Source organism: Chlorocebus sabaeus, chromosome 17 (assembly GCF_047675955.1).
Source record: "Chlorocebus sabaeus isolate Y175 chromosome 17, mChlSab1.0.hap1, whole genome shotgun sequence".
Taxonomy (NCBI): domain Eukaryota; kingdom Metazoa; phylum Chordata; class Mammalia; order Primates; family Cercopithecidae; genus Chlorocebus; species Chlorocebus sabaeus.
The window spans coordinates 59,909,209-59,934,991 of record NC_132920.1 but is presented as its reverse complement, the minus strand read 5'-3'; the positions used below and the strand labels follow the sequence as shown (position 1 = coordinate 59,934,991).

The 25,783-nt window shown below is 39.4% G+C and overlaps 1 protein-coding gene and 2 pseudogenes across 5 annotated transcripts in view; 2 read left to right on the top strand and 1 right to left on the bottom strand.

Moving 5' to 3' along the window:
• BEND6 (BEN domain containing 6) overlaps positions 1–25,783 on the bottom strand; it is a 75,688-nt gene that overhangs the window by 47,820 nt on the left and 2,085 nt on the right. Inside the window, exon 2 of one of the 5 annotated variants that reach the window (XM_073006104.1) lies at positions 18,429–18,464. The exons of the other annotated variants lie outside the window; for them this stretch is intronic. The gene's annotated coding sequence lies outside the window, so the exon portion shown is untranslated. The remainder of the gene's footprint in view (positions 1–18,428; positions 18,465–25,783) is intronic. 5 annotated transcript variants of the gene reach the window in all.
• Positions 4,454–5,133, top strand: LOC103243982 (oligosaccharyltransferase complex subunit OSTC pseudogene; annotated as a pseudogene).
• On the top strand, positions 16,031–17,258 carry LOC103243981 (microtubule-associated protein tau-like; annotated as a pseudogene).

The following is a 25,783-nucleotide window of genomic DNA, read 5'->3' as shown; positions in this document are numbered from 1 at the left end:
CCCAGCACTTTCGGAGGTCGAGGCGGGCGGATCACGAAGTGAGGAGATCGAGACCTTCCTGGCTAACATGGTGAAACCCCATCTCTACTAAAAATACAAAAAGTTAGCTGGGTACGGTGGCTGGCGCCTGTAGTCCCAGCTACCTGGGAGGCTGAGGCAGGAGAACGGCGTGAACCCAGGAGGCAGAGCTTGCAGTGAGCCGAGATCGCGCCACTGCACTCCAGCCTGGGCGACAGAGGGAGACTCCGTCTCAAAAACGAAACAAAACAAAAAACAAAAACAAACAAACAAAAAACAAGAAAAAACTTACTTTAGCCTTTCAAACACTTGAATAGTGCTTGAGATAACACAGGACTGTACTGTCAAATCTGACTCACAAATACCAGACAGCTTGCCTAGTATCAATCTTTACTAATAATTTCAAAGATAGAAGCAATCAAGCCACGTGCAGTGGCTCACACCTGTAACCCTAGCACTTTGGGAGTCCCAGGTGGGCAGATTGCCTGAGCTCAGAAATTCAAGACCAACCTAGGCAACATGGTGAAACCCCATCTCTACTAAAATACAAAAAATTAGCAGGACTTGGTGGCTCACGCTTTTAGTTCCAGCTACTCTGGAGGCTGAGGCATGAGAATTGCTTGAACCTGGGAGTCGGAGATTTTAGTGAGCTGAGATCATGCCACTGCACGCCAGCCCAGGAGACAGAGGGAGTCTGTCTCCAAAAAAGAAAAAAACAAAAGAACCCACAAAAGCAAGATAAAAAGCAAACAAGAGGCATAGGCAAAGTAGGAAGAGATCCAGGGAAGCCCTGCTGGCTTCCTAGGGCTCCTTCCTTCTCACATCATGCACTCTGTGGTCCAGAACAATAAGGTGAGGCCTCCAAATTAATTTAAAGGGTTACCTCACACAGTGGAGAATGTTTAAGTTGTGATATATCTCCATTTTATATTTCAGAACTGTGTAGCTTGCATGGTATTCTCTAGGAAGTTATAAATCCAGATTCTAGGTATGTTTGCAATAAGCAATCCATAACCAAGGATATACTGTTAACAGCATTCCATAGATACAAACTGTCCTCCTAGTAAATACATAAGTCTATTTGTGAGAACAGGGTTGACAAATTTTTTCTGCAAAGGGATAGACAGTAAATTTTTTAGGCACTGCAAGCCAATAGGCCAAATGTAGGATATTATACAGGTATTTACATAGCAAGAGAGAAGACAAATTTTCACAAAATTCAAAATCTAATAACTGACCACAACTTTTTGTAAGCCAAGTTTTCTAGTGAAAAGAATGGAATTAACAAAAACCATCTTGCTTAATTGGGGTTCAGAGTTAGTGTTCCCTATCACCAAAATCAGTTGCAAATGCCCATCTGACCTGTAATGAGATTTTACATATCTCCTCTTTGAAAATGTCTTTCACATTGATAGGTACTGGCATATATTGATATTAATCCATGAATTTATAATTTTCTTAATTGAGATAAAATTTACACAACATATAAATTCACTGTTTTAATCATTTGAAAGTGTGTACATCCATTTAAAGTGTACAATGATTTTTAGTATGTTTATCATATTGCGTAACCATCACCAAAAAACTCCATACATCCCAAAATGAGCTTATAATTTTAGTGGAGCATATTAATTTCTTAGAAGACTTTCATAGAGTTTTATTAGATTCTTCTCTTGATATTTGCCTTTTAGCATGTCATACTTGAAAACTAATTATTCCCAATAAAAGGTTAGGTGGAAGCACCTCAAATTGCACAATAAAATGGATTTTGAAATATAGAAATTTATCTTGCATTTGCATTGAGATCTGAAAGTCAGTGCTGGAACTGTAATTTGAACTTGAAAATATATCTATTGCAAATCTGAGTGGGGATGAAGGTATCACATTTTAACTTTTGACAACAGGGGAAGTATACAAAGCAGTTTGACTTGTGCATCATAAATTAGTTGTTGTTAAAATGACTTTACTTCAGTTTAAGTTTTGCTATAAGTGCTTGTCTTGTATATAATTTTGTCTTATAATTTCTGAATCAATTCAGTTAAGAAACATTATTAAGTTCACAGCAAAAGCTTATTTCAAAAGCCATTCAGTGCTCCATAGATGTATGGAACAACAGTTTCATTCACAAAAAATTCAGTCGTGGCCCCAGTGCAAATATTTGCAGTAAAACTTTGCCACTGCTAAGCTGTCAAAATGCTGGGTAATAATACGGCAAGTCAGAATATTCAACTTCTATTTGAAGTTCCATGAAAAAATTCATGGAACTGATGATAGCCAAGTCCACAAGAACGAATGTTCACTGTTGACAATGGTTCAATAATATATGATATTTTCAGAAATTGCCGAGGTGATCTTAAAATTTGTATGTAAATGTAAGAGATTTAGAATGGCCAAAACAATCTTGAAGAAGAAGGGTAGTCAAATTTATCGAGGCAGAAAGTAGATAAATGATTTCTTAGGGGTGAGGAGTAGGTTGGGGAGAGGAAATTGGTAGAAGGTTTCTTTTAGAGGGAAAAATGTTTTAAAAATGGAATTGTGGCAATGGTTGCAAAATACTGTGGGCATACAAAAAAACCCTCCACATTTAATTGTATATTTTATTTTATTTCAGACAAGGTCTTGCTCTCTCACCCAGGCTGAAGTACAGTGGCATGATCCTAAGTCACTGCAGTCTTGAACTCCTGGGCTCAAGGGATCTTCTTGCCTCAGCCTCCAGAGTAGCTGGGACTACAGCCATGCACCATGACACCTGGCTAATTTTTAGTTTTTTTTTTTTTTTTTTTTTTTTGTAGAGACAGGGTCTCAATATGTTGCCCAGGCTGGTCTTGAACTCCTGGCCTCAAGTGATCCTTCTGCTTTGTCCTTCCAAAGCATTAGGATTACAGGTATGAGGCACCATACTTGGCTGAATTGTACACCTTTTTTTTTGCTTTTGAGATAGGGTCTTGCTCTGTCACTCAGGCTGAACTGTAGCCTTGACCTCCTGGGCTCAAGTGATTCTCCCATCTTGGTTTCCCTAATAGCTGGGACTACAGGTGTGTGCCACTATGCCCAGCTGATTTTTTTATTTTTTGTAGAGATGGGGTCTCACTATATTGTCTAGGTTGATTTCAAACTCCTGGCTTCAAGTGACCTTCCTGCCTTGGCCTTCCAAATGCTTCGATTACATGATCCATTGTGTCTGGCTGAATCATACACTTTAAATGGGTCAATTGCTTGGTTTGTGAATGTTATTTCAATAAAGCTATTTTTAAAAAATACACATAATGGTTCAAATATTTTCTGCAAAGCACCTGCTAATGACTAATAAAATGAACCATAGGCTTTAAACACTTTACGTTTTCATGAGTTCTATAAATTTGTCTAATTATTTTTCTGATCTACATATATTTGTAACACATCTTAGTAGATTCCACCTCAGGTTGTACTCAATTAGCGTTTTCTCAGTTTCTTTGAAACTATTTTTGCCCACAGTTTTTTTCACAAAGGCTATTTATAGAGACTAATTTGTTAGTCCCTCTAAACTCAGCATTTGTTTCTCAAATTAAAAACAACTTAGCAGTAACCTGTTGACTCATTAAGAACCAATAAAAACTGATAGTCACTTGCTTGTTATTTAATTGATTATTGTGCTGCTCTCAATGTCCCCAACCCTTGAGCAACTATCTTTGCTGAAAGGCTAAAAGTTGTAAACTACTGCAGTCAAGTATAATTCAATTATTATAATTTCACTATCTGTAAATGGTTTTCCTTCTTGGTTAACAAATGAGCCATAAGAAATTTATTTTGGTTGCACTAATTTTCATTTTTTAATTTTTGTGAAGAAATTCTGCTGTGATGAAATATGAGATATTCCATTTTAAATTTCCTAATTTTTCTGACTGCTATTTTCCTGTGAGTTGCAAATATTGTGATGAGTGTTTAGTTGGCTAATGTAAACATATATGATTTTCTTTCAGCACAACTATAATATTATTGTATAATAAAAACAATCTGCCAGTTGCAATGTGCATGCCTGTAATCCCAGCACTTTGGGAAGCTGAGGCAGGTGGATCACTTAAGGCCAGTAATTCGAGGCCAGCCTGGCTAACATGGTGAAATCCCATCTGTACTAAAAACACAAAAATTAGTTGGGTGTGGTGATGTGCACCTGTAATCCCAGCTACTCAGGAGGCTGAGGCAGGAGAATTGCTTGAACCCAGGAGGCAGAGGTTGCAGTGAGCCAAGATTGAGACACCACACTCCAGCCTTGGTGACACAGCAAGACTCTGTCTCAAACAAACAAACCCCACAATCCTTTGCCACCTAATTTTATAACAAAATAATCTACGCTCCACTCTGCCTTAAAAGCATTAATGCTAATTTTATATTTTTTTCTTGTTTGGCATGATTGGCATGCACTGATAATAAAAAATAAATTTAAAAATTGTTTCCAGGTAGTGTGTGGGTCTTGAGGCCAAGAATGGCCCTTGCTGTCACCAACATGGAGACTTTGTGTTGTGTCCTGTTTTTAGTGCTTGAATGTCCCTGAATGTCCTAACCTGAAGCTGAAGAAGCCGCCCTGACTGCACATGTTATTGGCCATGTCTGTGTATGCTCTGGTGGTGATGTCTTACTTCCTTACCACTGGAGGAATAATTTATGATGTTATTGTTGAACCTGCAAGTGTTAGCTCTATGACTGATGAACACAGGCATTAGAGGCCAGTAGCTTTCTTGGCCTACAGAGTAAATGGACAATATATTATGGAAGGACTTGCATCCAGCTTTCTGCTTACAATGGGAGGTTTAGGTTTCATAATCCTGGAACAATTGAATGCACCAAATATCCCAAAACTCAATAGATTTCTTCTTCTATTCATTAAATTCTTCTGTGTCCTATTGAGTATTTTCATGGCTAGAGTATTCATGAGAAGGAAATTGCTGGGCTATCTGATGGATTAGACTGCTTTTGAGAAGAAATCGGTGGATACTGGATTTGCTCCTGTCAATGAAGTTTTAAAGGCTGTACCAGTCCTCTAATATGAAATGTGGAAAAGAATGAAGAGCAGCAGTAAAAGAAATACTTTGTGAAGAAACAGGAAGTATATTGAAGCTTGGACTAGAATTTCCTCTTGGTATCAAAGAGACAAGTTTATCACAGTATTTTTTTTCCTGCTGACCTATTGACATACCAACAATGTTGAGAAACATTTTCTTCTTAGTTTTCCATTTTCTAAAAGATAATATACTCCATATCTACAATTATAATATTGAATAAAGTGATTATTTTTTACAACCCCCTTAACATTTTTTAGAGATGACATTTCTGATTTTCAGAAATTAACATAAAATCAGGAAGGAAGTTTCCATAGGCTGAGAACTCTGGACAGCTGATCAGCTTTACCTAAGGTGCTTTGCCTTTATTTTTTAATTTGATTTTGTTATTATTTTTTTGAGACAGAGTTTCGCTCTTGTTGCCCAGGCTGGAATGTAATGGCTTGATCTCAGCTCACTGCAACCTCCACCTGCCAGGTTCAAGTGATTCTCCCACCTCAGCCTCCCAAGTAGCTGGGATTACAGGTGCCCGCCATCATGCCTGGGTAATTTTTGTATTTTTGTAGAGATGGGGTTTCACCAGGTTGGCCAGGCTGGTCTTGAACTCGTGACCTCAGGTGATCTGCCTGCCTTGGCCTCCCAAAGTGCTGGGATTATAGGTGTGAGCCACTGTGCCCGGCCTGCTTTGTCTTTAAATAGAGTAGGTGATGGTAGATTACTTGAGATATGTATATAAACTGTTTCCTGAACACTAAGATATATGAGAGGAGCAGAAATAATTTTTCTAATTAAAAATAAAATAAAATGCCATGGCATGACAATATGCATGCTACTCAAAATGTTGTCAGTTATTAAAGCTGAATCACTATGATTTGTGGTCCACTTAGCAGTACTTTAAAGCAATGAAGTTGTCCCATATGGTTTCTGTCACTACTACTTAACTCTACTCTCATAGTATGAAAACAAGCATAGGCAATACATAAACACATTAAGTGTGGCGATGTTCCAATTGTGGAACATCCACATCCGAGTGTGGCAATGTTTATGAACACTGATACTTCAAGTTTATATAATTTTATATATAATAAAATGTTATGTTGATTTTTAAAAACTTCTTAAATCTGTAAAAAACATTCTTACCTTAAGGCTGTACCATAATAGAGAGCAGGCAGATGAACCATAATTTGTGAAAACCTGACCTAGAGATCCATATATTTATCATATTTAAAAGGAATTTAGATGGTATCACCTGCCTTCTTTTATTTCATCTTCATTTCTTTCTCTGGGGGGCAGGCCATTTGTTTTAATTCCTTTTCCTCCATTGCCTTACATTACTGCAAATATTACTGACAAATTAAAAACAGTACTCTACTCTCCCCTTACTAACAGTTTTGCTTTCCTCAGTTTCAGTTACCTCCAGTGAACTACAGTCTGAAAACACTAAATGGGAAATTCCAGAAATAAATAATCTACAAGTTTAGGCCGGGTGCAGTGACTTATGCTTGTAATCTCAGCACTTTGGGAGGTTGAGGTGGGAGGATCACTTGAGACCAGGAGTACAAGATCAGTCTGGACAACTGATCTTGGCAAAACCACATCTCTACAAAAAATACAAAAAGCTAGCTGGGCATGGAGGTGTGCCTGTAGTCCCAGCTAGTCAGGAGGCTGAGGTGGGAGGATCACCTGAGCTGGGAAGCTGAGACTGTGGAGAGCCCTAATTGTGCCACTGCACTCCAGCCTGGGTGACAGAATGAGACCCTGTCTCAAGAAAAGAAAAAAATTGTAAGTTTAAAATGAATGCCATACTGAGTAGTATAATGAGATCTTGTGCCATACCACTTACCCAGCATGTGAGTTGTCCCTTTGTCCAGCATATCTACACTGTATATACTAGAGTAGCCTTCTCTGTTATCATCTCACATCATTACCATACTTAGTACAGTAAGATATTTTGAGAGACAGGAAGACCACATTCACCTAGCTTTTATTACAGCATATCATTATAATTGTTCTATATTACTATTAGTTATTGTTATTAATGTCTTACTGTGCCTAATTAATAAATTAAACATTATCATAGGTATGTATAGAAAAAACATAGTATATACAGAGTTTGGTACAACCCACCATTTCAGGCATCCACTGGGGTCTTAGAATGAATCCTCCGTGGATAAGGGGGCACTACTTGTACTTGAGAGACAAAATATGCACCCTCTAAGTTCCTACAACAGAATCATTATTTGATAAAACTAAATTTCACCAGGTTTAACTGATATGGACCTGTTAAGTACTATTTAGTGATGGTAACAGATGCCAGAATCTTACTTCACTGGGGTTGCCGATAATTCAGAATGGGTGGAGAGCTCTTTTTTCCACAGTCAAAAGAAAAGATTGTTTACTTCAGGAAGGGTTCTCTCAACGTATATCCCACTGTCTCCCTTTTGGTTTATGTTTTGCCAAATGCTTCATCACCACACATTCAGTAAATCCAGGGCAACAGAGGCCTTCTGATTGTTCTTTAGTTTTCCTTCCTTTGTACAGTAGATCAATGCTCCACTGGAAAGTCAATTTTAACAGTAAAACTATATGGTAACCCCAAGTCTTTTATATGATTCCTCCTCTTCTCAACCACCCAAGTTTCCCTGTTCAGAAGAAATAAAATATTTTTCCTGTGGATAATTGTGCCTCGCCATCCTCCAAATTCATATGTTGAAGCCTTAACCGCCAATGTGACTGTGTTTAGGGATAGGATATTTAGCAGGCAATTAAGATTAATTGAGATTGTAAGGTTGGGGCCCTAATGGGATAGGATTAGTGGCCCTATAAGAAGATGAAGAGAGGGAGAGATACATCTATCTTATAGGGCCACTAATACTATCACATCTCTTTCTTTGTCATGTGAGGTCACAGCAAGAAGGATGCCACCTGTAAGCCAAAAATAGAGCCTTCACCAGCAACTGAACCTTGCTGGGCCTGTTCTTGTACTTTCTAACTAATGGAATTGTGAGAAACAAATTTTTGTTGTTTGAGCCACCCAGTCTATGGTGTTTGTTATGGCAGCCTGAGCTTACTAATACATTTCTATTGGAAAATGAGGTTTCAGTTTTCTACTGAGAACTTAAGTGCTTAGAATACTGTAGAAAGTGACATAATTGAGAAACACATCTTCTTTTTATCTGAAAGGCAGTAATGCTCATTATAAAAGTGAAAGATCACACATAGACAGTGTATGAAATAAAAGTGTAAAAGTCTTCCTTTCAATCCTTTTTCCTTTTAAAGTACATAATTAGTTTTCAAGAGTTACACTTTGTTACTTTAAACTTTATTAATTCCTGCTAAAAATTAATTTAGGCTTGCAAAATCATTAAAAACAAATTAGCTACAAAATTCTTATAAGGAAACATATGGTGGCTGGGCATGGTGGCTCACACCCGTAATCTCAGCACTTTGGGAGGCCGAGACAGGTGGACCACTTGAGCTCAGAGGTTCGAGACCAGCCTGGCCAAAGTGGGGAAACTCCATCTCTACTAAAAATACAAAAATTAGTCAGGCCTGGTGGCACATGGCTTTAGTTTCAGCTACTCAGGAAGCTAAGGCAGGAGAATTGCTTGAACCTAGGAAGGGGAGGTTGCGGTGAGCTGAAATCATGTTACTACACTCCAGCCTGGGCGACAAAATAAGACCCTGTCAAAAAAAAAAAAAAAAAAAAAAAAGAAGGAAAAGAAAAGTAAAAAGAAAACAAACATATGGCAAAAGCTTTATGCAACTGGATTTTTCAAAGATTTCTTGGCTATGATACCAAAGGGCATAGGCAATAAAACAAAAAAATAGGAATATTGGACTTCATGCAAATTAAAGTTTTATGCATCAAAAGTCACTATTAACAGAGTTAAAAAGGCAACCCATAGAATATGAGAAAATGTTTTCAAATCATGTATTTAATAAGAGATTAATATCCAGAATGCACAGAATTCTTAAAATTTAACAAAAAAAAAATGATTCAAAATGGGTAAAGGACTTTATTGAATAGATTTTTTCCATAGAAGATATACAAATGGCTGATATCACATGAAAAGGTGCTCAGTATCACTAATCATTAGGAAATGCAAATCAAAACTACAAGGAGAAACTACCTCATAGCTATTAGGATGGCTACAAACAAAAAACCAAAATCATAAGTAGTGGTAAGGATATAGAGGAACTGGAACTTTGTGTACTGCTGGTGGTAATGTAAGATGGTGCAGCCACTGCTGGAAAACAGTACAGAACCTTCTAGAAAGATTACAAATAAAATTACCATATGATCCAGCAATTCCACTTCTGGATATATATTAAACAGAATTAAAGCATAGTCTTGAAGAGATACTTGCATACCTATGTTCATAGCACCATTATTCACAATAGCTAAAAGGGGCAAGCAATCCATGTCCATCAAACGATGAATAAATAAGCAAAATGGGCACAAACATATAGTGTAATAGTATTCAACCTTTAAAAGGAAGGAAATTCTGATGTTCCACAACATGGATTTACCTTGAGAACATTATGCTAAGTGAAATATGCCAGTTCCAAAAATACAAACATTGTATGATTCCACTTACATGAGGTACCAGAATAGTCATATTCATAGAGACAGAAAGTAGAATGGTGGTTGCCAGGGGCTGGGGGAAGTGAGGGAATAGGAATTATTGCTTAATGAGCATAGAAGTTCAGTTTTGTAAGATGAAAAGTATCTTGGAGATGGATGGCAGTGATGGTTGCACGATAACATGAAGGTACTTAAGGTCACTGAACCAAACAGTTAAAATGATTAAGATGGTAAATTTTATGTGATGTGTGTTTTACCACAAGAAAAAACTTGGACAAAAACAAATTAGTTTACAAAAACATAGTTTTTATATTATCCCTAGTTGTATTAATATTAAACTTTTCTCCTGAAGATATGATTTGATTAAAGAGCAAATCCTCAAGTTTCTTCACAAACACACAGTTCACTCAAGACCAACCAGATATAGACATATCAGACCTTATTTAGAATGTCTACTTTCCAGTAGATTTCAGGTCAATATTATGTTATAAATTCCATAAACAGGTGATTTAATGTTTATGTTAGCTGCCAATTAGCAAATTCAGAAAGAATATTATGAATATGGCTAGGTATTAAATACTACCAGTTTCTGATAGGTAGTAAAAAAATTCACTATGTGGCTATCTGCTCCCAATTTATTTGTTTATTAAAAGAACACATCTTATTAATTTTTTAGATAGTTGCAGGAGATGAGATGAAACGTGAACACATCCATGATAACACTTAACAATATGTGATTGGGGCAGGGCGCGGTTGTTCACACCTGTAATCCTAGAACTTTGGGAGGCCAAGGTGGGCAGATCACCTGAGTTTGGGAGTTTGCAACAAGCCCAGCCAACATGGTGAAACAAAAATTAGCCGGGCATGGTGGCGTGTACCTGTAATCCCAGCTACTGGGAAGGCTAAGGCACGAGAATCGCTTGAACCTGGGAGGCGGAGGTTGTGGCGAGCTGAGATCATGCCACTGCACTCCAGCCTGCATGACAGAGTGAGACTCTGTCTCAAAAAAAGAAAAAGAAAAAGTGGTTGGAGGAATAATATATAAGCCAATGGCTTTAAATTTTTTTTTGACTGTTACAGTAAAAAATACATTTTGATCTAGAAAACACACACACACACACACACACACACACAACTAAAACAAAATTTTAAGAAACATATTTCCCTTACTGCATGCAATGCACGCTCTCAGTTTCTATTCTGTCTGCTCTATTTTATTTCATTTAAAAAAGGGGCTGGTCATAGCACATTAAACTGATTTCATAACCCATTAATGGATTAAAATCCATAGTTCGAAAAACAATGTCCTAAGCAACATCCAAATTATGAAAAACACAGTGTCTCAGCATTGAAATCTAGCAAAAGGGGAATTTTTGTAATTAATGGAAGCAAATCAAAACATAAATTCTCAATGCGTTTATGTTTAATTTTAACAAATCAATGATATACCTAATGCAGGAATTCAAAAGCCACCTCTGAAACTCTAAAAAAAAAGTCACCAAACCTAAGGAAACTAAATTAATATCAAAATATAATACAGGTGTCTCATCTGCCTTTGTATTTAAATGTTAAGTCCTCCATTAGGGATTCAATTAAACATTTTGAAAGGCAAGTACAGCACTACAATAAAACCTAAGTACCCTTTCATAGGTTTCAAAAGTTTTGGATTGCTGTATACATACATCAGTTTTGAAAGGTATAGACATAAAAGAACCCTTGTAGTACTCAGGTCAGAATAGGAACTGAAGACTCCCTGTTAAATGAATTAAAAATGGCAGGAAACTAGTGCCAACATAATTCTAAATAGTCAGTAACTGGCTTAATGATTTCTATAAAATGGACTACTAGTTTCAGTCCAGCTGCTTAGCAAGATGGGGCATGGAGGAAGGAGATGTCTATATTATGTATTTTTAGTTATATATATTCTAGAGAAAGACAAATCAAGATTGAACTGACTGTAAATTATTGGCTGTATTCTGCGCACTCCAACCCTGAGACAGCACTCTGCTGAACAAAACAAATGCATGAATGGCTTTCTCACCAAAGCGTTCTGATTTCTAGAGGGAAAACTACTGGGTTTTACTAATGTCCATTAGGCAGCATTTCAACTTACTATCTGTTTTTACTTCCTTCATTTTTGTTTTTTTTTTCCTTGGTTTTTTTTTTTTTTTTTTTTTTTTTTTTGAGACGGAGTCTCATTCTGTCGCCCAGGCTGGAGTGCAGTGGCACGATCCCGGCTCACACAACCTCTGCCTCCCGGGTTCGAGTAATTCTCCTGCCTCAGCCTCCCAAGTAGCTGGGACTACAGGCACCTGCCACCACGCCTGGCTAATTTTTTATATTTTTAGTAGAGACAGGGTTTCACCGTGTTAGCCAGGATGGTCTCAAGCTCCTGACCTTGTGATCCGCCCACTTCGGCCTCCCAAAGTGCTGGGATTACAGGCCTGGCCACTTCCCTCATTTTCAAATAACATAAATATTTTCAATTTCCAAGTTGTTCTGGCAATATCATGAGTAAAAAGATGGTTAATATGCTTTGGGATGGTTCGATGATGCTGCCAAACTATTATGGCATAACTTGGACTGGATTAGAGATTATGCAGGAGGGTAAGTAACATTACATTTGGGCCAAGTGCAGTGGCTCACACCTGTAATCCCAGTGTTTTGGGAAGCTAAGACGGGAGGATTGCTTGAGCCCAGGAATTTAAGATCAGCCTGAGCAACATGGTGAGAATCCATTTCTACAAAAATAAAAAAAAAAATTAGCCAGGCATGGTGGGCCACACCTACAGTCCCAGCTACTGGGGAGGCTGAGGTGGGAGGATCACGAGAGCCCAAGAGTTTGAGGCTGCAGTGAGCTTTGTTCCTTCTGCTGCACTCCAGCCTGGGTGACAGAGTGAGACCCTGTCTCAAAAAAAAAAAAAAAAAAAAAAAAAAGAAAGAATAGAAAAGAAACATTATGCTTGAGGGGCTATAGACCTGAATCATTTTATATTTTCCATGATGGGAAAGGAAAGAAAAACATTCTTGGCCGGGCGCGATGGCTCACGCCTGTAATCCCAGCACTTTGGGAGGCCGAGGCGGGTGGATCACGAGGTCGGGAGATTGAGACCATCCTGGCTAACACGGTGAAACCCCGTCTCTACTAAAAATACAAAAAATTAGCCGGGCGAGGTGGCGGGCGCCTGTAGTCCCAGCTACTTGGAGGCTGAGGCAGGAGAATGGCGTGAACCCGGGAGGCGGAGCTTGCAGTGAGCTGAGATCGGGCCACTGCACTCCAGCCTGGGCGACAAAGCGAGACTCTGTCTCAAAAAAAAAAAAAAAAAAAAAGGAAAACATTCTTATCTTTCTGGAGTTTGTGGATGTACTTTTACTGAAGCTAATTGAATGAATAAGCAGTGATATAATGTGTTTTCATATGGGTAACCTTATCTAGAAAAGAAATTAATTTAGTTCCCTATACTGCCCTATATGACATCCTCGGATCTCTCCAATCCTGCCTCTTTCACTTAATAAGAATAAAAACATAGCTAACATTTACTGAGTATTCAGTATGTATAAGGTGCTAATCTATGCATTTAACCTGTACTAACTCATTTAATCCTCACAGACACCCTCTGGGGTAGCAACAAGTATTATCCACACTTTACAGATGAGGGAGCTGAGGTCCCCAGTGGAACCTGGAAACCACTCCTAGTTGGTAATCCATAAGCAGGCCAAGAAGGGCTCAAGCCAGAACTTAGAAACTAATCATCAAGTCAGCTTTGTAACAGGTTGTCAATTCCAATGAGATTTTTGCTTTTTTCGCTTCAAGTAGTCCCTTACAGGGCCCTCCTTGCCTAAGTTTCTGCCCTGTAGTACCATTCCCACAGAGACTGGAGTCTTGGCTTGCTCATTAGTGTTTATTAGGCTATAGTCCTGGTTAAATGCTAGAGAAGGAGATCCTTTCTTTGGCCCTCCAGATCCTTTCCTTGGCTGTCTCTATGTCACTCTCTGACTCTGGAGTTCGACCTGTTTGGGCTCCCTCACTCTCTTTCCTGCTGAGTTCAGCCAATGAGTGTCCAGGCATGAGATCAGAGGGAGGGAGGACAGTGAGTCAGGAGAATTTATCCTCCTGGCTCCCACCCTGTGGGGTCACTTCAGATTTCATGTGCCCCTCTCCTTTCAGGTTGCAATAACCATGCCTTACCTCTCCCTTTGGTCCAGACTGGTAACATTTCCACTATGACTAGCCCTGAGGTACAGCATGATCTCTCATGGTTTCCCTACACCCAGACCACACTTTCTTAAATAGTCCCTTAGTTAAAGCCTTTCCAAATCATCCAAATTTTAGTGGACCATCTATTTCTTGCTGGAACTCTGGCTGATACAACATAGCAGGGCTCCTCATACCTCCTGACTGCCTGTGTGTCTATTTGCTGCCAGTCAGTAGATTCGTTCCGTTGCCAGTACTTCCACCTGTTATCTCCCTACAGACATCTGATACTGACAATGTACCTGATCTACACTATTTGTTTACTGGATTATTACTGTTCTATTGGATATGGCTTGTATTTCTAATTTCCATGTTCTGACATGATCCATCCTACCACTGATCACACTCTATTTCCAGTGGCAAAGGGGTTTATTTTTTTGCTATTTTCTTCAGGCATGCTTGTATCTGTATTACTGGATCAATACCCCTAGTATTGCTGGTATCACTGGCTCCACATGTTAGCTTCATCATCTGTACCAGAGTCTCTTTGTTGCTCCTGACCTGGCAAGAGAACCAAGTGCTAAATGACCCAGCCTTTGTCTTATCGGAAATTTAACAGTGTGGCTGGCTTACTTTCATCTTGATGTGTTCACAAAGAAGACTATAGCACAGAGGTAATGGTACAGAAATAAGAGGCTGGGTAAAGTGGAAGGCAATCTTCACCTGCTCCACAGTGTCACTTATCCCAATCAATTGTCAATAAAAAGCCTGTAGGCACAGGCAGAACTATCTGAAAATTTGCACAAGAACATTTTCTTCTTGGTTATTATTGTGTTACTACTTGTCCCCCCAATAATTATGTGCCTTCCCCCATATTTATTAAAAAAACAGGCCTGGCATGGTAGCTCACACCTGTAATCCCAGCACTTTGGGAGGCCGAGGCAGGCGGATTACCTTAGGTCAGGAGTTCAAGACTAGCCTTGCCAACATGGTGAAACTCTATCTCTGCTAAATATACAAAAATTAGCCAGGCATGGTGGCAAGTGCCTGCAACCCCAGCTATTCCGGAGGCTGAGGCAGGAGAACTGCTTGAACCGAGGAGGTGGAGGTTTCAGTGAGCTGAGATCGTGCCATTGCACTCCAGTCTGGGTGACAGAGCAAGACTCAGTCTCAAAAAACAAACAAACAAACAAAAAACAAACCACAAGTTCAGAGTTAAGCCTAGAGAGGAGTAAAATCAATTAAAAGTTCTATTTTAGGAGGACTATAAGTCATGTCAACTGTTTTCTATTTCACTTTTTTTTTATTAATGTGGAACTTTCTATTCATCTTGAAAGTTGAGAGCAAAATGAGATTATTATGCTTTGCTTTAAGTAAATGTATTCTACAACATTAATAACTTTTAGACCAATTTTTTAAATTCACAAAATGTAATATGTGATTCTGATCCAAGAATCAATGCTTATGCATCAAAATCAGGATCGATTCAATTCTCAAATATTAATCTAATAAATTATAATGTGAAAAAATGAGATCATTTCTTTTTGAAATATCTATCCCATTATACACTATGTTAATATCACATATATATATATATAAATTTTTGTGTGTGTATGACAGGATCTCGCTTTGTCACAGAGACTGGAGTTCTGTGATGCTATCAAGGCTCACTGCAGCCTTGAACTCCTAGGCTCAAGAGATCCTCTGATTTTATAATGCATTTTTCTCTCTCACTGAAAATCCTAGCTCCTAACAACATCAACATATCTATTTGCTAAATAATATTTCTAAATAGTTTTTTGACACAAGTCGTGGTGTTATAGGTATGAGTCACCATGCCTGGCCTAATATCATATATTAATGAAATAACTGGTTATCATTCACCAATATCTCCATTAACTTTGTACTTTTATACTATCAAAATTTGGGTCTAAATATAATGAATGTGCTGAGTCATATATTTTAGATAATTTACTTAACAAATCATCTTAAGTGGAGTTCCCCTCTTACCTGTTACCAATCATTTCTCTTTCTTATCACCTTGAAGCAACATTAAAATTTTTAAAAAACAAATGATCAGCTACATTACACATTTTATCAAGTTATTTTCCTATCCCTATGAAGGTCATTTAGAAAAATACACTTATGGCCACCCACCAGCTCCGGCACCAACAGCAGCGCTGCTGCCACCGCCCACCTTCTGCCACCGCCACCACAGCCACCTTCTCCTCCTCCGCTGTCCTCTCCCGTCCTCGCCTCTGTCAACTATCAGGCGAGCCTTGAACCAGGATGGCTGAGCCCTGCTAGGAGTTCAATGTGACGGAAGATCACGCTGGGATGTACGGGTTGGGGGACAGGAAAGATCAAGAGGGCTACACCATGCTCCAAGACCAAGAGGGTGACACGGACGCTGGCCTGAAAGCTGAAGAAGCAGGCATTGGAGACACCCCCAGCCTGAAAGATGAAGCTGCTGGTCACGTGACCGAAGCTCACTAGATCAGTAAAAGCAAAGACAGAACTGGAAGCGATGACAAAAAAGCCAAGGGGGCTGATAGTAAAACAAAGATCGCCACACCCAGGGGAGCGGCCCCTCCAGGCCAGAAGGGCCAGGCCAACGCCACCAGGATTCCAGCAAAAACCCTGCCTGCCCCAAAGACACCACCCAGTTCTGGTGAACCTCCAAAATCAGGGGATCGCAGCGGCTACAGCAGCCCCGGCTCCCCGGGCACTCCTGGCAGCCGCTCCCCATCCCGTCCCTTCCAACCCCTCCAGCCCGGGAGCCCAAGAAGGTGGCGGTGGTCCGTACTCCACCCAAATCGCCAACAGCCGCCTGCAGACCGCCCCCGTGCCCATGCCAGACCTGAAGAACGTCAAGTCCAAGATCGGCTCCACTGAGAACCTGAAGCATCAGCCGGGAGGCGGGAAGGTGCAAATAGTCTACAAATCAGTTGACCTAAGCAAGGTGACCTTCAAGTGTGGCTCATTAGGCAACATCCATCATAAACCAGGAGGTGGCCAGGTGGAAGTAAAATCTGAGAAGCTGGACTTCAAGGACAGAGTCCAGTCGAAGATCGGGTCCCTGGACAATATCACTCATGTCCCTGGCGGAGGAAATAAAAAGATTGAAACCCACAAGCTGACCTTCCGCGAGAACGCCAAAGCCAAGACAGACCACGGGGTGGAAATCGTGAACAAGTCGCCAGTGGTGTCTGGGGACAGGTCTCCACGGCACCTCAGCAATGTCTCCTCCACTGGCAGCATCGACATAGTAGACTCGCCCCAGCTCGCCATGCTAGCCGACGAGGTGTCTGCCTCCCTGGCCAAGCAGGGTTTGTGATCAGGCCCCCGGGGCGGTCAATAATCGTGGAGAGAAGAGAAAGTGAGAGTGTGGGGAAAAAAAAGAATGACCCGGCCCGCCCTCTGTCCTCAGCTGCTCCTCGCAGTTCGGTTAATCGGTTCATCACTTAACCTGCTTTTTTCGCTGGGCTTTGGCTCGGGACTTCAAAATCAGTGATGGGAATAACAGCAAATTTCATCTTTCCAAATTGATCGGTGGGCTAATAATAAAATATTTTTTACAAAACATTAAAAAAAATACACTTATTATATATCTACGAGGGAAAGCGCTGTCAATAAACTCGTAATCAAAATGAAAAGGAATGTAAAAGGCCATCTTCTCTCAGTGTATTGGCAAATCTGGGTATGGTTAGCCATAGGGCAAGTTAGAACTAAGAAACCAGTTAAGGATGGAGAATGCAAGTGTTGATCAAAGAAGAAAGCTCAAGGAAATGGGATGAATCTCTTTAAACCAGCTGAGGCCCAGGAAGCTATATTAAAGCAAGGATGGATAGATGGGTAGAGTGAGATCAAAGTATGCAACCTAACCTCCAGGTTCAGAAGTGTCAAAGACTGAGAGGAGGCCAGGTGAGGAGGATCACACTTGTAATCCCAATACTTGGGAGACAGAGGTGGGAGGATTGCTTGAAGCCAAGAATTACCAGCCTGAGTAACCTAATGAGACTTCATCTACCAAAAAAAAAAAAAAAAAAAAATTAGCCAGGTATAGTGGTGACTGCCTGTAGTCTCAGCTACTTGGGAGGCTGTGCCAGGAGGATTGCTTAAGCCTGGGAGATAGAGGCTACAGTAAGCTATGATAATGCCACTGCACTCCAACGTGGGCAATAGAGCAAGCCCCCATCTGGGGAAAAAAAAAAAAAAAAAAAGACAAAAAGACAGAGGAACAAGGGACTTAGCAGGGATGGCATTTGGGGACAGTGTTGTCAGTCCTTGATTCTATGGTAGAGAAGTTGTTAGAACAGTCAGCAGGACATAGAACCTTGGACAAACGTACATCCTGTTCACAGAAGGAGGGAAAGACTAAACTTGTCCTTCTATGAAAAGATAGAAAGCTTAGTGAGCTACTCTTTTTTATTGGTAGAGGTACAGTTTTGCTACGTAGTTAGTTCAAGATAGTCTTCCAGTCTGAAATCCTTACAAATGTTTTAGATGGTGAAGCAGGTCACATAAGTATTTACAATCACAGGCTCCAAAACCAAATTGTCTGATCCACAACCCTAGCTCCAATACTTACTACCCATGTAATCTTTCCATGCTTCTGTTTCTCCATCTGTGAAATGGGAATAATAAAATACCCCATTATGAGTTGATATGTTAGGTATATCACAATATAAAGTAATTATTATTAATTATAATATTAGTTGTAATAATATAATCACTATTTTATTTTAAAAAATAATTATTTATATTATTAATTAATACAATCATATCACTATTATTACAAAAATATTATATTTTATTTTATAATTACTAAGTATATCATTAATATTGTAATTATATTAATTTATTAATAGTAGTATTTTACTATACCCCTGGTATATTAATTACATTATATTAATTAATAGTAATAAATTATGTTAATTATTATTAATATTTTATTATTAATTGAAGCAAACTGGACCAGATTACCCCATACAAGCTTAGGTCAAACATGTGAGAGTAGGAGGGGAGTTTATAGCACTGAGTACAGGGGAGGGCTTCAATAAATGTAGCTAATTAACCTTGATGTCTATAAGTCTATATTAGACAAACCTCAATCTTTTGTAAAAATATAAAGAAAAAATTATTATCGCTTTCTCTTTTATAAAGGACAACCAGGTGGTCTCCCATAGAGCCCTTTTTCCAAAGTAGGAGTCACCTTGGCCCTGCTAAGCTTCTTCAGCTTTCTGGAGATTCTGGGTCAAATTTACCCAAGTGATAAGGATGGAGACATGGCAATGAAATGGTAAGGGTGTAACTATAATTTTTTTGTTTTGTTTTGTTTTGTTTTTTGAGACGGAGTCTCGATCTGTCGCCCAGGCTGGAGTGCAGTGGCCGGATCTCAGCTCACTGCAAGCTCCGCCTCCCGGGTTTACGCCATTCTCCTGCCTCAGCCTCCCGAGTAGCTGGGATTACAGGCGCCCGCCAACTCACCCGGCTAGTTTTTTGTATTTTTAGTAGAGACGGGGTTTCGCCGTATTAGCTAGGATGGTCTCGATCTCCTGACCTCGTGATCCACCCGTCTCGGCCTCCCAAAGTGCTGGGATTACAGGCTTGAGCCACCGCGCCCGGCCATAACTATAATTTTTTAATACAAGGAGTCTTGTGAAATTGCTGGATTAGGAGGTGTGGCCTAGGCAAATTCCTCACAGGCTAAAGGAGAGGACCGCATCTCTGTGTGTATAAGGAAACATCTGACGTTCTGCTGGAGTGTCAGGTTGGCCTTCATTAATCTGGGTAGTGGTAGCCTAAGGAGAGCCGGAAGACAGCAAGAGTAGCAAGAGTAGCGGCTCAGCAAGCTGTAACTAAAAGGGTTTCCTTTAGGGGAAGAGCTGCAGCGCAAATGAAGCAGGGAGGCAGTGCAAATGAAAAACATGCAACAGGAATTGTTTGTGTGGTTTGTGAAGTGCTGAAGAATTTTGATGCCATTTGCTAGGTGTGCGGTCTTCAGGCAATTCCTTACACCTCTAAGCCCGGGAGTTCTCATCTATAAAATACGAATAAGAGTAGTACCTACTTGGGGCTGCTGTGAGGATTGTATGAGTGAATGCATGTAAAGCATTTAGCAGAGAGTAGATACTCAATAAGTGCTAGCTATTACTACAAATAACTAGGTGGTCCACATCAAGGTAGCCATTCAGTAATGAGGATGACCGGTACATGTTGTTCCATGCCTTTTGGGGAAGGGGGACAGATGAATAATGATCATACCTGTCAACTCCTAGGGTGCTGTTGGTGCCCCTTAATCTAGGCACTAAGACCTAGACTTTTAACAGCTCACCAGACGGCAGACCACCAGGAAGTCTGATACATTAACTACAATCCTGCAATGTGTTCTCTAGGTAGATTGCTGCCTCATTACAAGTGACCACAGACTGAAAGTGTGCAAAGAACAGTGCCCACTAGGCCCAGAGGGGGTCTGAGGCACCCAGAAAATCATATTGATCCAAGGTCTGTTTCTGTGTGGAATGCATGAATGTTGTGTCACCAAACCCTTCAAGCCTAAAGGGTCAGAAGAGAACTTGGAGGAGAAAGAACTAACAAGACTGAGAGATCGGGACACCTCAGGAAACTGGACTTGCCCACTGGAGTAAGAGAGTTACATAATGAAATAACTAGCTTCATACTGTAACAATATGTGATCATGATGATGTGACATTGAGACCTAGTATCCTGGAAATATGGTGGTGGGGAGGGAGTTGAGGTCCACAAATATGGCAAGAGTGGTGTCATAGTCTGTTTTGTGCTGTTGCAACAGAATACCCCAAGCTTAGTAATTCATAATGAACAGAAATTTATTGGCTCACAGTACTGGAGGCTGGAAAGTCCACTATCAAGGTGATGGCATCTGGTGAGTGCCTTGCTGTGTCATCACATGGTGGAAGATGAAGATGGTGCGGGGAGAGAGAGAGACAGAGAGAGAGAGGAGAGAAGAGGCTGAACTAGCTCTTTTATAACAAATCCACTCCTAAAGTAGCAGCATTAATCCATTCATGAGGGCAGAGCCCTCATGGTCTAATCACCTCTCAAAGGTCCCACCTCCCAATACTGTTAAAACAATAATCTAATTTCTACATGAGTTTTTGCAAAGGAAAAAATTTAAACCATCGCATTCCAGTTCTGGTGGGAAGCTAGAAACGACGAGTAGGTGAAACTGAACAGCTGGATGGGCGGTGTTCCCACCAGAGTGCAGAATCACCCTGGTGGGATCGAGGGCACCAGTTGCCAGGTCTGCAGACTCCACAGCAGACTGTTGAATGTGGGCTTGGGGAAGGATTTAGGAAGAATGGTGGCTATATATACCAGAATGTCTACGAGTTGTTTCTGGGAACCTAATACTAATTCCTTCTGTCCCTCTTTTAGGCCTTAAGACTGTAGCAATTTATGCAGACTCTGAACCCAAGACTAGCTTTCAGGACTAGTGCTGTTGGCTTGGAATGGGCTTATCCATTCAAACATCTACATATAAATTGGGTAGTTAATTGGCATGAAGGCAGCTTAGGAATCAAGTTAGCCCTTCTTCCCATGACAGAAGTCTATGGAAGTGGTCTTAGATCATTAATAGTCTTTTCTTCTCTTAGGGTTACAACTGACATCCCAGTGGGAGTTATCTTAGGGGACTCATTTGTCTCTCTCCCAATGTGTTTAAAGATGCTAGAGGACAAGGAAACTCCCAGCACATCATCTCCATTTAGTCTTTGGGTGGCAGCACTCACCTGCACTTGGGAGACTTAATCTAAACTTTTATAGTTTAGAACAGAAAGTTTCCTTTGCTAACCAGACGGATAGTCCCCGAGACACTTCTTACAATCTCAGGAGTACGCAGGTGCTGCCATTGTTGATGGATCAAATGACTTATACTGCATTCAGAAGCCTCAGTACCTATGTGGATTTGTGTGATTCTTACGATTCTCATTGGGGAAGTTGGAGAACTCATTAAGAATCTAATGAAAGGTATGGATCATGTCCTCAAAATGAGACACAAGTCTTTAAGTGTAATTTCAGGTCTCTAGAAACCTACTCATGAATTCCAGTTTGAACTTCTACAGTAGAGATAGGACTGGCAAGAACAGGCTTTAGGTTTATGGCTTTCTTCTTTGAAATATAAGCTCCACTATATTCCAATTTAGTGTGTTTGCTGTTTGTTGCCCTGTTTTACTCCATAAAGTATTTGTGGCTACAAAGACATTTTCAAGATGTACTTTTCTTTCTGTTCCTATATTCATAGGGTGTCTTTACATGGGATATCAATAACCTCTGGAACTATATATTATTAATACATCTTTTACTAATCATCAGTTGCTCATCACAATTTTCTGCTCTCCTTGGTACATTTAGTACCTCTGCTCTCCTAGTGACATTATTTTTTTGGCTACAAGTGCATTGATGCATTAGCATACAACTCTATTAGCACAAAATATTTAATGCAAAAGTCCTAAATGACAAAGAATTATTTTAAGAAATAGGAGAACTCTAGCTATTCAATGTTGCTGTAGTTTTATTATCAACACAACTTAGAACTGAATTCTTAAATAATAACCAAAATTTTATTCATCTTGTAACATTTGCTATGCAATGATAAAGTTCCTACCTTATTTTTTTTATCTTTTTACTTAAGAAGTGTAGAAGTTTCAGATGTAGAATGTTTGTAACTTATATGGCAAGTTTCATCTTGGATCTAGAAGGCAATACCTTCAACTTTCAAACTTGCTTTGTAAATTGCCCATTCTTAGAAATGGTGGAGACATTTTATACCACCTGAATAGTAATGAACAATATTGCTCAGTGATTTATAACCCTAAGAGCTTTATAATTTGATTTATGAACAGCTCTCAAATTTTCCATTGGCAGTTCATACAACTATGAGTAAATTTTCTGGCCAAATGACTCAGTATTTTGCCGCATGACTAATCCCACACTCAGTGTGGAAACTATATAAATGAATTCTATTTGCTTGTGGATAATAAATGATTACTTTCCAAAAACTGTCTGCAAAGCATTATATAGTAAATGAATTCAATTATATTGATGTTTTTAAGCTCCCAAACCCAGCTGACTTTTTTGAAAAGTCTGTAATGTTCACACACACAAAAAGAACGCCCCTCTCACCCTGCTGGAATTATCATGGCTTCTGCAGTTTGGTAACCCGTAGAATAACAAAATCTAGGCTCTACAATAGCTAAAATGTTAAAAGAACAATCTGAAATAATTCCATTTGCAATATTTTCTCAGTATACTTTTAAGTTATTTTAAAAGTTTTTATTATGGTAAAATAAAGCCCTTTACCAGGGAATATTTGCTGAAAATAATATTTGATATTACTGCAAGTTACAATTATTTTCCTTTCAAAAATTCAAAATTTTTTTTTCAAAAAATTTTTTTATGAAGAAGAAGGATAAAAGAAAATAGTAATCTATCCACATGATGGTTTCCCTGGTTCTGGTGGCTGGAAATCACCTCCAAATTTATTTTAGATGAAGTAGGTTCTTCCAGATGATATAGCTCCTTTACCTTTTAATACAAGCACATGTAAAACACTTCACCTAGAAACAAGGAAGTTACCAGGCCAAAATTAGTATGCTTTATTTCTAATAATTTATTGCTAGAGCCATTCTTACCTAAACTTATTTTCAAGGGGGTAATATTTCAATGTAATGTCCTTGTGTGATTACCAACTGGGTAATTTACTCACTTCCATATAAATTGGTAATAATCACAGACAACCTAGGCTACATTCCAAGACATTCCTTATCTTTCCCTAAGTCATTATTCAAGTCTGAGTATTAGTAGCCAGATTTGATGGGAAAGAAACCCTGGGCATGGAGCCATCCTAACTAGTCAGGCTCAATTTTAACTCTGCGGAGTCCAAAGCAACCTGAGACTACAAAGACCAGTCTGTGGAGGGACTCAAGGTATTTTGAACAAATTACTAAATCACAAATCCCCAGGAGAATGTCCTCTTCTCCCCTGTCTTTAATTATTTCTCTCCCTCTTCTGGCTCCGTCTCCCAAATTCCCTAGAAACTTGTTCAAATATCCCTAGCCTGATAAAATAATCACCATTTGCCTTTATTCAGGATTTAATTGCTTTTCTACTCATCCCCTTTAGAGTTAAATTTCTGCAAAGATTGTAGACAACAACCCTCTCCTCTTTTTCATCTCTCATTCCCTCTTGAACTCATTAATGTCTGGTTTTAGCCTCTCCTGCCATGCTGAATCAGTTCTCTGAAAGGTTTCCAGAGGACTCCTAGTCACCAGTCCTCAGTCCTTGCCCTTCTTAGCCTCCCATTTGTGCATCTGTTCCAGAGAGTCACTAAATTGGAACACTCCCTACTTGGCTTCCACCACTTTGCTATCCTCCAGTCCACAAATGGAAGCTGTCTCCAAAGTTCTGATTCTGAGATGCTCTTTAGCATCTATTCCTTAGTCATTTCCTCTATTTCCATCAATTTCCATTACTCCAACTACAGTGTTGATGACTCCTTATCTGTTTTTGGTTCTGACCTCTCCACATTTCCATGGGCTTGCTGGATATTTTCACACTGCTGTCCTTCTGACGCTTCCAACTCAGTGGGTCTAAAACACAGTTTTTTATCTTCTCCTTCCAAATTATTCCTCTACCCTAGCTTGAAACCTGAGTTATCTTCAGTTCCTCCCTTTTTCTCAACTGGTTGCTACATAGCTTAGGTGGAAACTTTTCTTCCTTCTGATGTTTCTTCCTGATCCATACATTAGGAACTTGTGCCACAACTTTCTGCCTCTAGGAAAGTACTGAGAAAGATGTTTCTGCCACCTTATTAAAGCACCTTACTCACTGTTATCTTTCAGGAATGAAAAGAGTTAGTGATGGAATAACTCAAGAGGGCCTACTAGCCTTTAGTGGGCAGGAGTGATGTATAAAATTCCCTTCTCACACATGGGCCTGTCTCTTGCTCACACATGCTGAGTGCCTTATGGAAGTGTCAGGCTTCCCTTTGCCTTTGGTGTTTATCCCGGAATTTGAACAGGTTGGGTTCCTTCCTGCCCTAATGTTGGGGAGGTCTGTCATTTTTCAGCTGTGACTGGGTGGGCATGCTGAGTGAGGAAAAAGGAATAAGATGCCCCATTTTGTCCTTGAGGCTAAGCTGTCTTCTTCAATCTGACTTTATCTTGAATAGAGTTAACACAATATTTTAATTTCCTTATGGTTCCTTGTGTCTATTCTCAATTTGGTTGAGACTCTAAAGGGAAGAAAGGCTGTATAATGGACCATCTTCTACATATGTGGTATCAAACTCTCTTAGCTATCTTTCCCAACTTTTTTATTTTCTTTTGGGTGACAATGATAACTTACTCTCATAAATAAGTCAACAAATTATACATACTTTTCCATTATAAATTTTCATTTTTTTGTATGAAAGATTTGGCCATGGCGCTCCCCCTCCATCCCTACCCTCAAACTTAACAATTCTTTTTGTGTGTGTGACTTTTATACAATGTCAATTATTCTTTTTTTTAAGCAAAAACCTACCAGGAAGGCAAGGTATAATTTCTACTAAATTAACTTCCAAAAAGCACTGCTTGGCTGATTTAGTATTTATTGAATTCCACAATGCATTAGGCACCATGTAAACACACAGAAAGAAGCAATTAATAATATGTATGCTATTATTTGGAAAAAATGATAAATTAGCAACAAACAAATCAGAAAATAACAATGGAACTAAATATTAAATTATTTCAAGGATTTGGTTTATTATTAGCATCTTTAAGACAACTGATGGAAAGAACAGAAATGAATGCATCTAAAAAGAAATATCTGTAATCCTATCGCATGGCAGTTAAGCATTTGCCTGCCAGGAGAGATAAATGATGTTCTTGTGTGCACTTGAAACTTATAAATGGCTGCAGC